At 32.7% G+C, this 12129-nt stretch overlaps 1 long non-coding RNA gene across 1 annotated transcript; it reads left to right on the top strand.

Moving 5' to 3' along the window:
- The first annotated feature begins 969 nt into the window (after positions 1-969).
- LOC111242676 lies at positions 970-2846 on the top strand. Its single transcript, XR_002669965.1, has 3 exons — positions 970-1903; positions 2524-2615; positions 2723-2846. It is a non-coding gene; the product is annotated as an uncharacterized LOC111242676 (long non-coding RNA).
- Positions 2847-12129: the final 9283 nt, after the last annotated feature.

Here is a 12129-nt window from a genome sequence, read left to right as displayed (position 1 = left end):
ATTTTACCATTATTTCTGCATTGAATATTGAACAAAAATCAACTATTCCTTAGCTTTTTACCTTTTAAATCCTAGTTTTCTTTGATTATTCTAGATAGTTACATCTTGAGCTGTATTGATTCAATTTGATCACTAAACCCTGCTTTTTGTGTACTTAAATTAGTTAGAGGAAGTTTTTATATCAAAGCATGTATATTCAATATTTTAATTATAACTTCTATAAGTTATGTACTTTAGTTTTACTCAACTTTCATAAAATGACCTCATGCAACTTCTCGCTACTGGATCAGAGGACAAAATGGTAACAATGAAAGCACTTTTGTTGTTTGTGTATAGTTCTACTACTTTTTGTTATTGGAACTGTCTCCTATAATTGCTAATATATGTTGTAGGTAAAGCTTTGGGATTTGTCAAACAACCAACCTTCTTGTGTGTGTAAGACCCTTGAGATTCAGAGGGTAAGAGTAGTCTTAGATCATTGGAAGACTAAGAATGTTTAAAGGGAAATATGGCAGTATGGAAAGTTTGCCACTAGTTAGGCGAGCCAGATCAGTAGTTGGGCAAGATGCTAACGTGGAAAGGGCAAGATTCCTTCTAAATAGTGTGGTCTGGAGCTTTTTCCACTCGTAGGGAGAATTGGAAGACTCGCTGGGCGAGTGACCTCGTGCCACCAAAGTCAACATTCCTTCTGGAAGGCTGCCGACAACAGAAAAAGCTGTCAGAAACTTTTGGCTCGCTAGGCGAGTGAAGCCAGGTTGTTGGGTGAGTGACAGCTCGCTGGGCGAGTTGCTTTCAAGTTCAGAAAGTCATTTTGGCTATTTAAGGACGTTTTGGGGTTGGAAAGATTCCTAAATGGAACCTGAGGCTAGTGGCGAGGTGATCTGGGTGTAGTGAACTTTGGAGCTGTGTTCCTAAACAAAACGTCTGCAAAGTGTTTTTGAAGAGCTAGCTAAGGAGAAAACCACAAGGGGAGCTAACCTTGATTGCTTTTCATTTCTATGAGTTTCTGATCCATGAACATGTTGTGATTATGAATATATTTTTGTTTTTGGAATAAGATTATGCTTTTGATCTATATTTGAATAGGGGAAAGGTTTTGGAATGAAGATACGCTTGTGTTTTGGTGATTTTGAACCTGTTTATGAGTTTTGAATGAGATTATGTGCATGTTATGCATTTTGAATCGGTGAATGATTTTAGAACAAGATTATGCTTCCGTTTTTGGTTGGATTGTTATGAGAAGATGCTGTTGGTTCTAATGGTTTATTGTCTCGGGTGTTGGGAGCTGTTTTGTGATGTTTTCTGATGGGAATGGTTTTTGTATTTGATGCATCTAATGTATGTGAACATGTGGTATTGTCTGTTTGAGACTGCATTGTATGATTATGTTGTTTTGATGCATCAAATGATCATGAAATTGTTATATGGTATGTGTGAGACTGTTATGTGATATGAGGAAACTGTGATGTGTATGCTATGGTGTTGCGATGTTGTTATATGCATGTTAAGCATGATTGAATTGTGCTATGTGAGTGCACTGTGAATATGACATGATTTGGTATGAGATATGTGGTATGTATGTTGGCCTAGAATGGTCTCGTTGTTTGAGTGGTGGACAATAGCGTTGTGGTTGTCGGCTCTGATAAGCTCACTAGATGAGTGGTGGGAACTTCCCTGATAAGCTCTTTAGATAAGTGGTGGGAGGCAACCCTACACATCGAGGGAGGTGTGTATCGGCCCTGATAAGCTCTTATATATAGAGTGATGGGAGTGATGCAGAGTGTTGGTCTTAATAAGCTCATTACAATTGGGATGATGTTACTGATAAGCTCACTAGATAAATGGTGGGAGTTGCGCTAATAAACTCTATAGGCGAGCGGTGGGAAGCAATCACTACACATTGGTGAGATGTGTAACGTCCTTGATAAGTTCTTATATAGAGAGATATGAGTGGCACTGAGCATTGGCCTGATATGATATATATGTTGTATAAAGGTGTATGCAGCATGGTATGATATATATATATATATATATATATATATATATATATATATATATATATATATATATATATATATATATATAACCGACCATAAATAAATATTTAATTTTAGAAATTACAAAAGTAAAATAAAAAGTTAGTTTTTATAATTGCTCTGCATCACGTCACCTATATAACCTCATTTGGCAACAAAGCAAAACACTCCTCACTGCAATTGCTAATCCCATATATTATCTAAATAAAAGCTACTGAAGAAAATGAAGTGGACCCACCTTGTATAACTTCTAATTTTCCAACCCATAAAGACACTCCTTTTCATTGAACTTATTACTATCATATTATATGACCCGAGGCAACCAATAAAACCCCACTCCTTATTCACTTTGCTTTGCAACCTCAACATGAAAAGAAAACCTACAAACTTTTGACATTTCATTTTAACGCAGCTGACAAATGTTCGTAATCTTAAATTATTGCAAGCTCAGTTACATTATTTTGAACTCAGATTTGTTTTGGAACAGGAGTTATTGGCCATACAACAACAAGGACCTAGAGCTATTGGCTTTTTTGGAACACGGAACATGGAATTCATTTTGAGATTCTTGTTATAACTGTAAGATGCTTTTATTTTATTCGAGAATATCTTAGGTTTAGGACACAATTTTATTCAATACTAGTTATGATTTTTTGTTAAAAAAAAGCTTATGTCTCTGTTTCTAGAAAAATCATATATATACATATCTGGAGCATCTGGGACTAATGCTGCTGTTATCCGAGGTGGCAGAGAAACCAGAGTTGCTTAGAGTTATATTACCACAAAGTTTAAGCAAACAGCCTCCCGAAAGTCAGCAGCTGTTGTCCAAAGTAAGATTTAGTTTGAAGTTTTTATACACCTTTTAAAGGTTAGAATATAAGTATTATACACCTTTCAAAGAAACAAGCTATTTTTTTTGCTTTACTTATTTTTAATTGTGGTAGATTTTTCGCTGAACATCTGTTCGCTCTGTCTATATGATGTTTATTTAGCTTATTGTAAAAGGATTCCTTTATTGCATATCTATTTTTCTTTCATGCCATATTCAGAATTTATTTTCCGTTATAGAGCTAGCTATTTTCTGCTACTTATAGCAAGTGGCATCCTTTTAGTTGTACCAAGGTATACCCTCTCCACTAAGGGACCAATGATATACTTAGTACAAATAAGAGTTTGTGCTTTGGGTTTTACAATCATACCACCACATTTTAATATATGACATAATATGAAGTCATGATATGTTACACGATAGTTAGTCTCCTTTTTCTCCTTTTTCTCCCCTTATACCTAAGGCCATGTTCTTTCTACAGAACCTCTTGGTGACCTTCTATACTGCAGGTTCAAACTAATATCGTCATTTGCTTTTGTGCTGACAAATTGTCTGAAAAGCATTCCTGATTAACTTAGTTTATTGCAATAATCACATGCGGGGTGTTCCATCTAGAAAGATACAAATAATTACATTTAATGTAACGTAACAGAAGTTATTTTTTTTTTTTATTTTGTGATTGTTATTTTTGGTGAGGAATTGGCTGTGTTGTTGGTTTTGTGAAATTTCATTTAACAAAATATACAAAGCTACACAATGCAAAGGCTAGTTAGAATATAATATGATATTTTGTATCCTGAGTTTGAATGAGTCTAGTGTTGAGACAAATTACTCGTTTCTTATTCTTATTAATAAATTGATTGAAAATTGAATCAATAAAAAAAAAATATTTTTTTTTCAATTTTTGCTTAAATTTTCTACTTACAAATTGGACAATATGTAATGAAACACATGCAGACCATTATTTGTATAAATGAATCATGGGATAAGGTATTAAAATACTTATCCAATTATTGATTACAATATTGTTTTAATTCTATTATTTTATTGGTAGATCTTTAATGATTCATAAGCTGAAGACATTAGAAGGAACTCAACTTATTTTATTTTAACTGTTAGGAGAAACTTGGCTATAATTCAATAGTGTATTTATATTAATATAATATTTGGATTTAATATATAGTTTTATGTATAAATAATGTATTAAATATTATTAGACTATTTAATATTTGAAAGAAATTTTATTTTGTTAGTTTCATTAAATTTGTTTATTTGAAGTTATATTGATTGTAAATTAATTGGATGAGATCATAATATAAGAATATTATTATAATGTACAAAAATATATATTATGACGTACTAAATAATGTACGTTAGCATATGTTGATTTGTAATGTACAAAAATATATACGTAATAATAGATCATATATTATAATGTACAAAAACTTTTACGCCATAATACCTTCTATCCTATTATAATGGACAAATGAAAATTTGTCATAATAAACTGCGCATATTATGAGAGAATTCAAAAACTACGTTATAATATGTTCAACAATGCGCAGACTTATTATATCGCCAACAACTATGTTCTCAATAACTACTTTATAAAAGATCATTTTTATACGTTATAAAATGTCATTTTTATATCCATACAATGGCCTTAGTCATACACTCACCTACACACCATCTTTTCAATGGACACTCAAGCACAAAACAAGCTATTAATTATACTACATTATAACACATTTCCCGTACATTGATCAAATTACTAAAAACAAAAATATTTTTATTTTATCGGAATCTTACGTCCACCCATCTCGTCTTTTGAAATTGATAGAGTTATTATTTGAGAGTTATCAACTGGATTCCTATATTTACACTCTAAATCCTTTTCAATTTATATATTTCTTTTTGATTTAAAAACGAATTAACTTACCTTTCACAAAAGTAGGTCAATCTTATGAAAATCACCAGTACATAAAAATTTTCAGAAAAAGGTATATAGAATATTATTAAAGCCTTTATTATTAGCTCACAAAATACAACTATAAATAATTAATTATTTTAGACACATGAAAGATACCAACAGTTATTAAACTGAAAGGTTGATTGATTTGGACAGAAAATTGAGACAAATATTGTTGATGGCTATATAAGATCGCACCCCTGCATGAAAATATGTATGAATGACTTAGCTTAAGTCTTCACACTAGAATTAATTAATACAGATTAATATATAAAAGCAATATATGAGAAAAGACTTATCAGATGCCTTTTGCTTACTGTCCAACTTATCTAGAAAGCCAAATAAGTTGGAATAACATCACTTAGATTGTATAATTTAAAAATAGCATTATCTTAGAAGTCATATGTCAATTAAGCATATTAAATCCTTATTGGCAAAATCTCTTCCGGTGAGAATGTTGCATGTATACACCTTTTTAGATATTTCCTCATCGAAAATAATATGAAATAATGTGAAATGATATTGACAGAAGACAATAAACAAGTTAGATAATCACAAAATGATGCAATAGATTGACGTAAACACTTGATAACCTGATCTTCCACATCTCTTTAAACCGTAGGCAAGGTAGACTCCCTTTTCTCGTATCCAACTATACACAACCCTCATATCCAACTAAAAACATATATCCTATTAAAATTCAAAAGAATTTATATGAAGAAAATACTAATAAATATATTTAATAACTAGTAACCAATCATCCTAATTTTTCACAAAATTTAATGCCTAATTCCTTATAAATATTTAACTATTCTAACACTGTTTTTTACACCTTTACACCTAAACTACGAATTTAGATGAACTTGAAATTGGAAGCTTGTATTTTTTTTTCAAGAGAGTAATAAATATATTTATATAAAAAAAAAAGTAACAAAGTTCCCTTATACAAAACAGAAGAGGAAAAAATGAAAAAAGAAAAAGAATAAAAAAAAGATGAACTCATGTAATTATGTGTATATGAAATAACGGAAGTGGTGGAGGGATAAATAACAACTAACAAAATAAACTAACCGTGGAAAAAAAATTGCATGGTAATATTTGTAATAATCACATGGAAAACTTTAGTCATTATTCACATGTAAATCCAGCTTAAAACAAGATAACATATTAAACAAAACTATGAATCAAGTATTTACCATAGGAAAGTTATCTCTTCTACCAGTTAAAAAAACATGTCCTATAAACGAAGGCTAACTTAAACTGGATGCTTTGAAGCTAAACCATGTCACATAATGAAGCAACGGTTACTTCACTAGTGAAAAACAACATATAATGTTACGCGTTTAATTTTCAACCATTCAATAGCTAACGTTAAAAATGACCGGTGACATTTTTGTAAATAAATGCAATTATTAAACATCGTTTAGAATTGTAATTCGACGTAAAAGGACCGGTGGCTCTGATACCACATGATATGGTCCACTCCGGCGAGGAACTGTCGATCTGGCTCAGATCGAGCAGATAACCGGATAGAAGACGCAGTGGAAGATGCAAATCGGAGAAAACCCTAGGATTCAAAGATCTGTTCGGTCAAAACCTAAGGTTTCAGGCGGAAGCGGATTTGAACGATGGAGAAGTGATTTTAATCGGTGAGAAAGGATCTAACCGGTAGAAATGAGGTTTACCTTTATTTGTTATTTTTTAAAACTTTGTTGTTTTATGATTGAACTTGTTTGTTGTTGTTTGTTATTGTTCTTTTTTGTTGATCCTATATTACCGTGTTCATGCTTTATAAAATGTCAAAAACTGAAATTTGTTGTTTTTGCTTTTCAGGTCTTGTACAGTTGTAAAAAAGGATCACAATTAATTTAAAAAAATATAAAAAAAATTTGATTAATGTCGTATATTGAAAAAATTCGACGTACAAAATTCAAAGTTAAAGTAATGTGAAAGACAAAAAATATTCGACATTGTACGCGATTTTTGTACGAGTGTTTGAAAATTTGGTCTGTACACCTTTATTATGTAATTCAATGAAAAACACTAGTTTAAGGACATATTTTAAAATATGCATATATATGTATCCTTAGAGATAAGAAGAAAATATAACGATATCTGCAAACGTTATACTCAATGTATTCATTCTTATTGGCAATTATTTTCTAATATGTAAGAGCTCATACATAACACGATTAAAAATAATGGAACATGTTGCAAAGAAATAATAGCTAAGAATAGAAACAACACCTACCAATGGTTCAAATGATGCATGTTGAATATCATTTATTTCTACTCGACCATGGCTTGAGGTTACACACAACCTGAAATGATGAATTCATGTTATTAATGGACAATAGGTAAATAAAATTCAAGGAAATATATTTTCAGTTCTATGAACATTATTAAATACTAATTGGGCACAATCAAGTAAAAAGGTAACTTAATTTATTTGAAACTTGGTTTTGGTTGTGACGATTTCACTTCACGACAACAAGATTTCCAATAGAAGTGTAATAAATGTTTGTTTTCATCGTCACATAAGTTTATATTCTTCACTAAAGTTAAAACAAAAAGTTTAAATCGTGAGTGCAAGTGAATTCCTTCTTGTCCAAACAAAAAATAATAATAAACATAAAACTATTATATTACTCTTAAAACACAGTTAAAAAGAAAGAAACGACCATAATCACAAATTCAATTTGATAGGGTCATGAGAGTTTAGGAGAAAAGAGAATAAACACAAAACATAGTTTGTTAGGAGGTGTTGGGGTTGTTAGGCTATGTAGTGTCTCTTTGAGGTTTAGCTATATAAAGGGGAAGGTGTCTTGAGACAAACACGATTTTGTATCTTTGTTGTGGATAGGTTTCTACATGTGAGAAGGGAGATTGTTTCCTTGATGTTATTGAAACACAGGAAAGTCTTGTCATAAAAAAACCTAACAATTGGTTCGACCTACTGAATAAAAAAAAAGAAGAGACAGATTGAGTACATTGGAAAAATTGGCCAACTGATAGAATATTAAGATTAAGAGTGTATAAGAGAAGGAAGAAGAATTAATAGACCATTTGCGCTATTTAGAAAGATGTAAAATGGTTAACTATTCAGTTAACAGTTAGGCAGGTAGGGGGAAAACCTTATAAGAAAGTTAGGAGTTTTTTAAAAGGGTTGGAGTTTTGGTTATTCTTTTGTCCACCTATGAATACGTACAAAAGAAAAACTAGTACTTGAATCTACGGTGCCAATTAACTCCTACAAAGATGGATCAAGTGCCATGTGTACAAGCATGAGGTGTGTTGTTGAAATTCTAGAATAAGCATCCCTTCCACGTGCTTAAAGAAAGGAAACGGATTTGCTGATGCTAAGCTGAAGATGAAATGCGCTGGTGCAGCTCCATACTTACTAAGGTCAACCCCTCTTGTGTAAATGACTTCTTTGCCCTTTTTCTTGGTTTGGTGGATTTTATTTATTGGACTTGGCCCCGCGTAAATGATATGGATGCTCCAGTAGAGGTGTGGATTTAAGGCAACGGAAGATGATGAAATCGTGAATAGAGTTGATGCTTCTGCACAGAATCAAGTGGCAGCAAAGAGAATGGATTTCAGTGGGGGATTTTGGTGGAGGTAGAGCTCTCGGTGGATGGTGGAAAGCTAGCTCAAACGGCCCTCACTTGGAAGGAAGCTAGATGGATGGGTAAAGCTCAATAAAGGTGACTTTCGTGCAAGAGAAATAATAAAAGGTTTAAAGAATAATTCTGATGTATTATTTCAAAGAGTAGAGCACCATATATATACATATAAGAATCCTATAATTCTTCATCTATTAAAGGAATGACAGGTGCACAAATATGCACAAATTAAAATAATATCTAAATTATAACTAACACAATATTTGATTGCCTAATATCCTTTAATAGAATATTTAGCATATCTTAACACCCCCGCTCAAGTTGGTGCATGGATATCACACATTCCCAACTTTAATAGAGACTCATCAAACAATCTTCTTGACACTCCTTTGGTGAGAACATCAGCCAACTATAACTCTGATCTTATAAAAGGAAAGGAAATTATTCCAGCTTCAATCTTNTCTTTGATGAAATGTCTATCAATCTCCACATGCTTTGTTCTATCATGTTGAACAGGATTATGAGCAATTGTAATAGCCGAAGTATTGTCACAGTACAAACTCATAGCTTCATTTGGTTTAAATCCCAAATCTGATAACACATTTTTAATCCACAAAAATTCACATACACCTAGTGCCATGCCTCTGAATTCTGCTTCAGCACTAGATCTTGCTACTACAGGTTGGTTTTTACTCCTCCAAGTTACAAGATTCCCTCCTACAAAAGTAAAGTATCCAGAGGTAGATCTTCTATCATCTTTTGAACCTGCCCAATCTGCATCAGTGTACCCTTCTACCTTTAAGTTTCCATTATTTGAGAACAAAATTCCTTTTCCAGGAGCAAACTTCAAATATCTTAAAATTCTTTCAACAATATCCATATGAAGCTTTCGTGGGTCATGCATAAATTGACTAACAACATTCACTGCATAGGTGATATCTGGACGTGTATGGTACAAATAAATTAATTTTCCTACCAGCCTTTGGTATCTTCCTCTGTCTATGCTTGCTGAATTTGAACATTGAAAGAGTTTATGATTTTGTTCAAATTGGTGTATCAGCTGGTTTACTCCCAAGCAGCCCAGATTCTGATAGTAAATCAATATTATATTTTCTTTGGCATAGAAAAATACCATGTTTTGATCTAGCTACTTCAATACCCAAAAAATATTTGAGGTTTCCAAGTTGTTTCATCTCAAATTCAGATGAAAGGTATCGTTGTAAATTAGAACTCTCATCTTGATCATTTCCTGTAACAATCGTGTCATCTACATATATAATCAAAGTTGTAATCTTTCATTTTCCTCTCTTAAAAATAAGGTGTGATCAGAGTTACTTGCTCTATAGCCAAAAGCCTTCATAGACTTGGTAAACCTTCTAAACCATGCTCTTGGGGATTTTTTTAATCCATATAGAGCCTTCTTTAATTTGCAAACCTTCATTCCATTTGAATCTGTCATGCCTGGTGGAGAATCCATATAAATTTCTTCTGAAATTTCTCCATGTAGGAAAGCATTTTTCACATCAAATTGTAGAAGAGGCCAATCTTGGTTTGCAGCTAGCGACAAAAGTATTCTCACAGTATTGAGCTTGGCTACCTGTGCGAACGTCTCTTGGTAATCTACACCATAAGATTGAGTGTAACCTTTAGCCACAAGTCGTGCTTTATACCTTTCAATAGTTCCATCAACTTTATGCTTAATTGTAAAGTCTCATTTGCAGCCCACAGTTTTCTTCCCTCTTGGTAAGGATACAAGATGCCAAGTGTTGTTGTTTTCTAAAACCGTCATCTCCTCAACCATTGCTTCGGTCCATCTAGGATCTGCCAAAGCTTCCTGTACATTACTAGGAATAAAAATTAAAGATAATTGAGATACAAATGATGCATATGATTGAGATAACCTGTGAGATGACACATGTTTACTAATGGGATATTTAACTTTGGCTTGGAGGTCTGATTCATATTTAGCTGGAGGTTGACCACGGTTAGAACGAGGTGGAAGATTATATTGAACAGTAGTAGACTCAGTGTTTGGTGTGCTGGTGGTTTCAGGCAGACAAGAATCAATTTCATCTAAATTAGTATTATCAGAGATAGGATCAGAAGGTACCTCTGAAGAGTCAAGCTGAACCTGTCGAGAAGATTGAGCCAATTGGTTATGATCATAAGACATTGTATTATCTAGAAAAGAAGTGTCCATATTTAGGATTGGTTCACTTGCTGCAGAATGATCCTCACACAATAATATATAATCAAACATACTAACATCATGATTATGCTCTTCACTTTCATTGCCTCCCTGAAGTGAAGTGCAGAATCAACATAAAAAAATTCATGCTCATTAAATGTCACATCCATAGAAATATAAAATTTCTTTGATGGTGAATGGTAAACACGATAACCTTTTTGAGTTGTTCCATACCCAACAAAAACACATTTGATCGCTCGTTCTTCGAGCTTTGTACGTTGATGTGGGTGTAAGTGAACATATATAACACATCCAAAAATATGAGGTGGTAAATAAACTATAGGAGGAAGGCTATAATGATCAGACAACACATCAAAAGGCCTTTGATAGTTAAGCACACTTGAAGGGGTTCGATTAATTAAATAAACGGTAGAGCTCATAGTCTCACCGCATAAATGAGATGGGACATTACCATCTATCAAAAGTGATCTAGTCACCTCTAATATATGTCTATTTTTCCTCTCAGTCACTCCATTTTGTTGTGGTGAATAAGGACATGTAGTTTAATGCAAGATGCCTTTAGAGTTCATGAACTCTATGTCTTAAAATATTCTCCTCCATTGTTTGATCGAATAACCTTAATAGATGTGTTAAATTGTGTAACATTCATATGATAGAATGAACGAACCACATCACACACATCACTTTTATGTTTAAGCAAATATACCCAGGTTACCCGAGTACAATCATCAACAAAAACTGATAAACCATTTTTTTTCCATTATGTGTAGATTGCGGGGCAGGACCCCAAACATCTGTATGAATTGATGAAAAAGGAAAATCAGTTTTGTTATTGCTTAAAGGAAACACAACACGATGATTTTTTGCCAAAACACAAGTTTCACAAAAAAAATCAGAAATATTGCATTTATGAAATAGTGATGGAAATAATTTTTTTAAATAACCAAATGAGGGATGTCCCAATCGTTTATGCCACAACCAAATTTCTTTTTTGTTTTTATCTTGTATGTGATCATTCGTAAGACAAGTCAATCCTCTTTTATGGTTTTGTCGTGAGACATTTTCCAGATAATACAGTCCTTCACTCTCTCTACCACTGGCAATCTTCTCCTTGGAATGTATGTTCTGAAAAAGACAATGGGTTGGGTAAAACAAGGCAACACAAGAATGTGATTTGGTTAACTTGATGACGGAGATAAGATTACAATTTAATGTAGGAACAAATAAAACATCAGGAATTGATAAGGAGGGTGAGAGGGATATAGTANCTATACCTTCAATAGGAGATGAGACCCCATTAGCATTAATAATAACACTTTTAGAACAATTAGAGGAAAAACTAGTAAATATATGAGGATCACAAGTCATATGATCAGTAGCACCTGAATCAATTATCCAATCACTACCCTTAGTAACAACAGAAAGATTAAGAGCAAAGTTAGATAGACCTGACTTGGCCA

Source organism: Vigna radiata, chromosome 10 (genome assembly GCF_000741045.1).
Source record: "Vigna radiata var. radiata cultivar VC1973A chromosome 10, Vradiata_ver6, whole genome shotgun sequence".
NCBI classification, from domain to species: domain Eukaryota; kingdom Viridiplantae; phylum Streptophyta; class Magnoliopsida; order Fabales; family Fabaceae; genus Vigna; species Vigna radiata.
The sequence above is the reverse complement of the archived record's forward strand: the minus strand, read 5'-3'. Positions and strand labels throughout refer to the sequence as shown.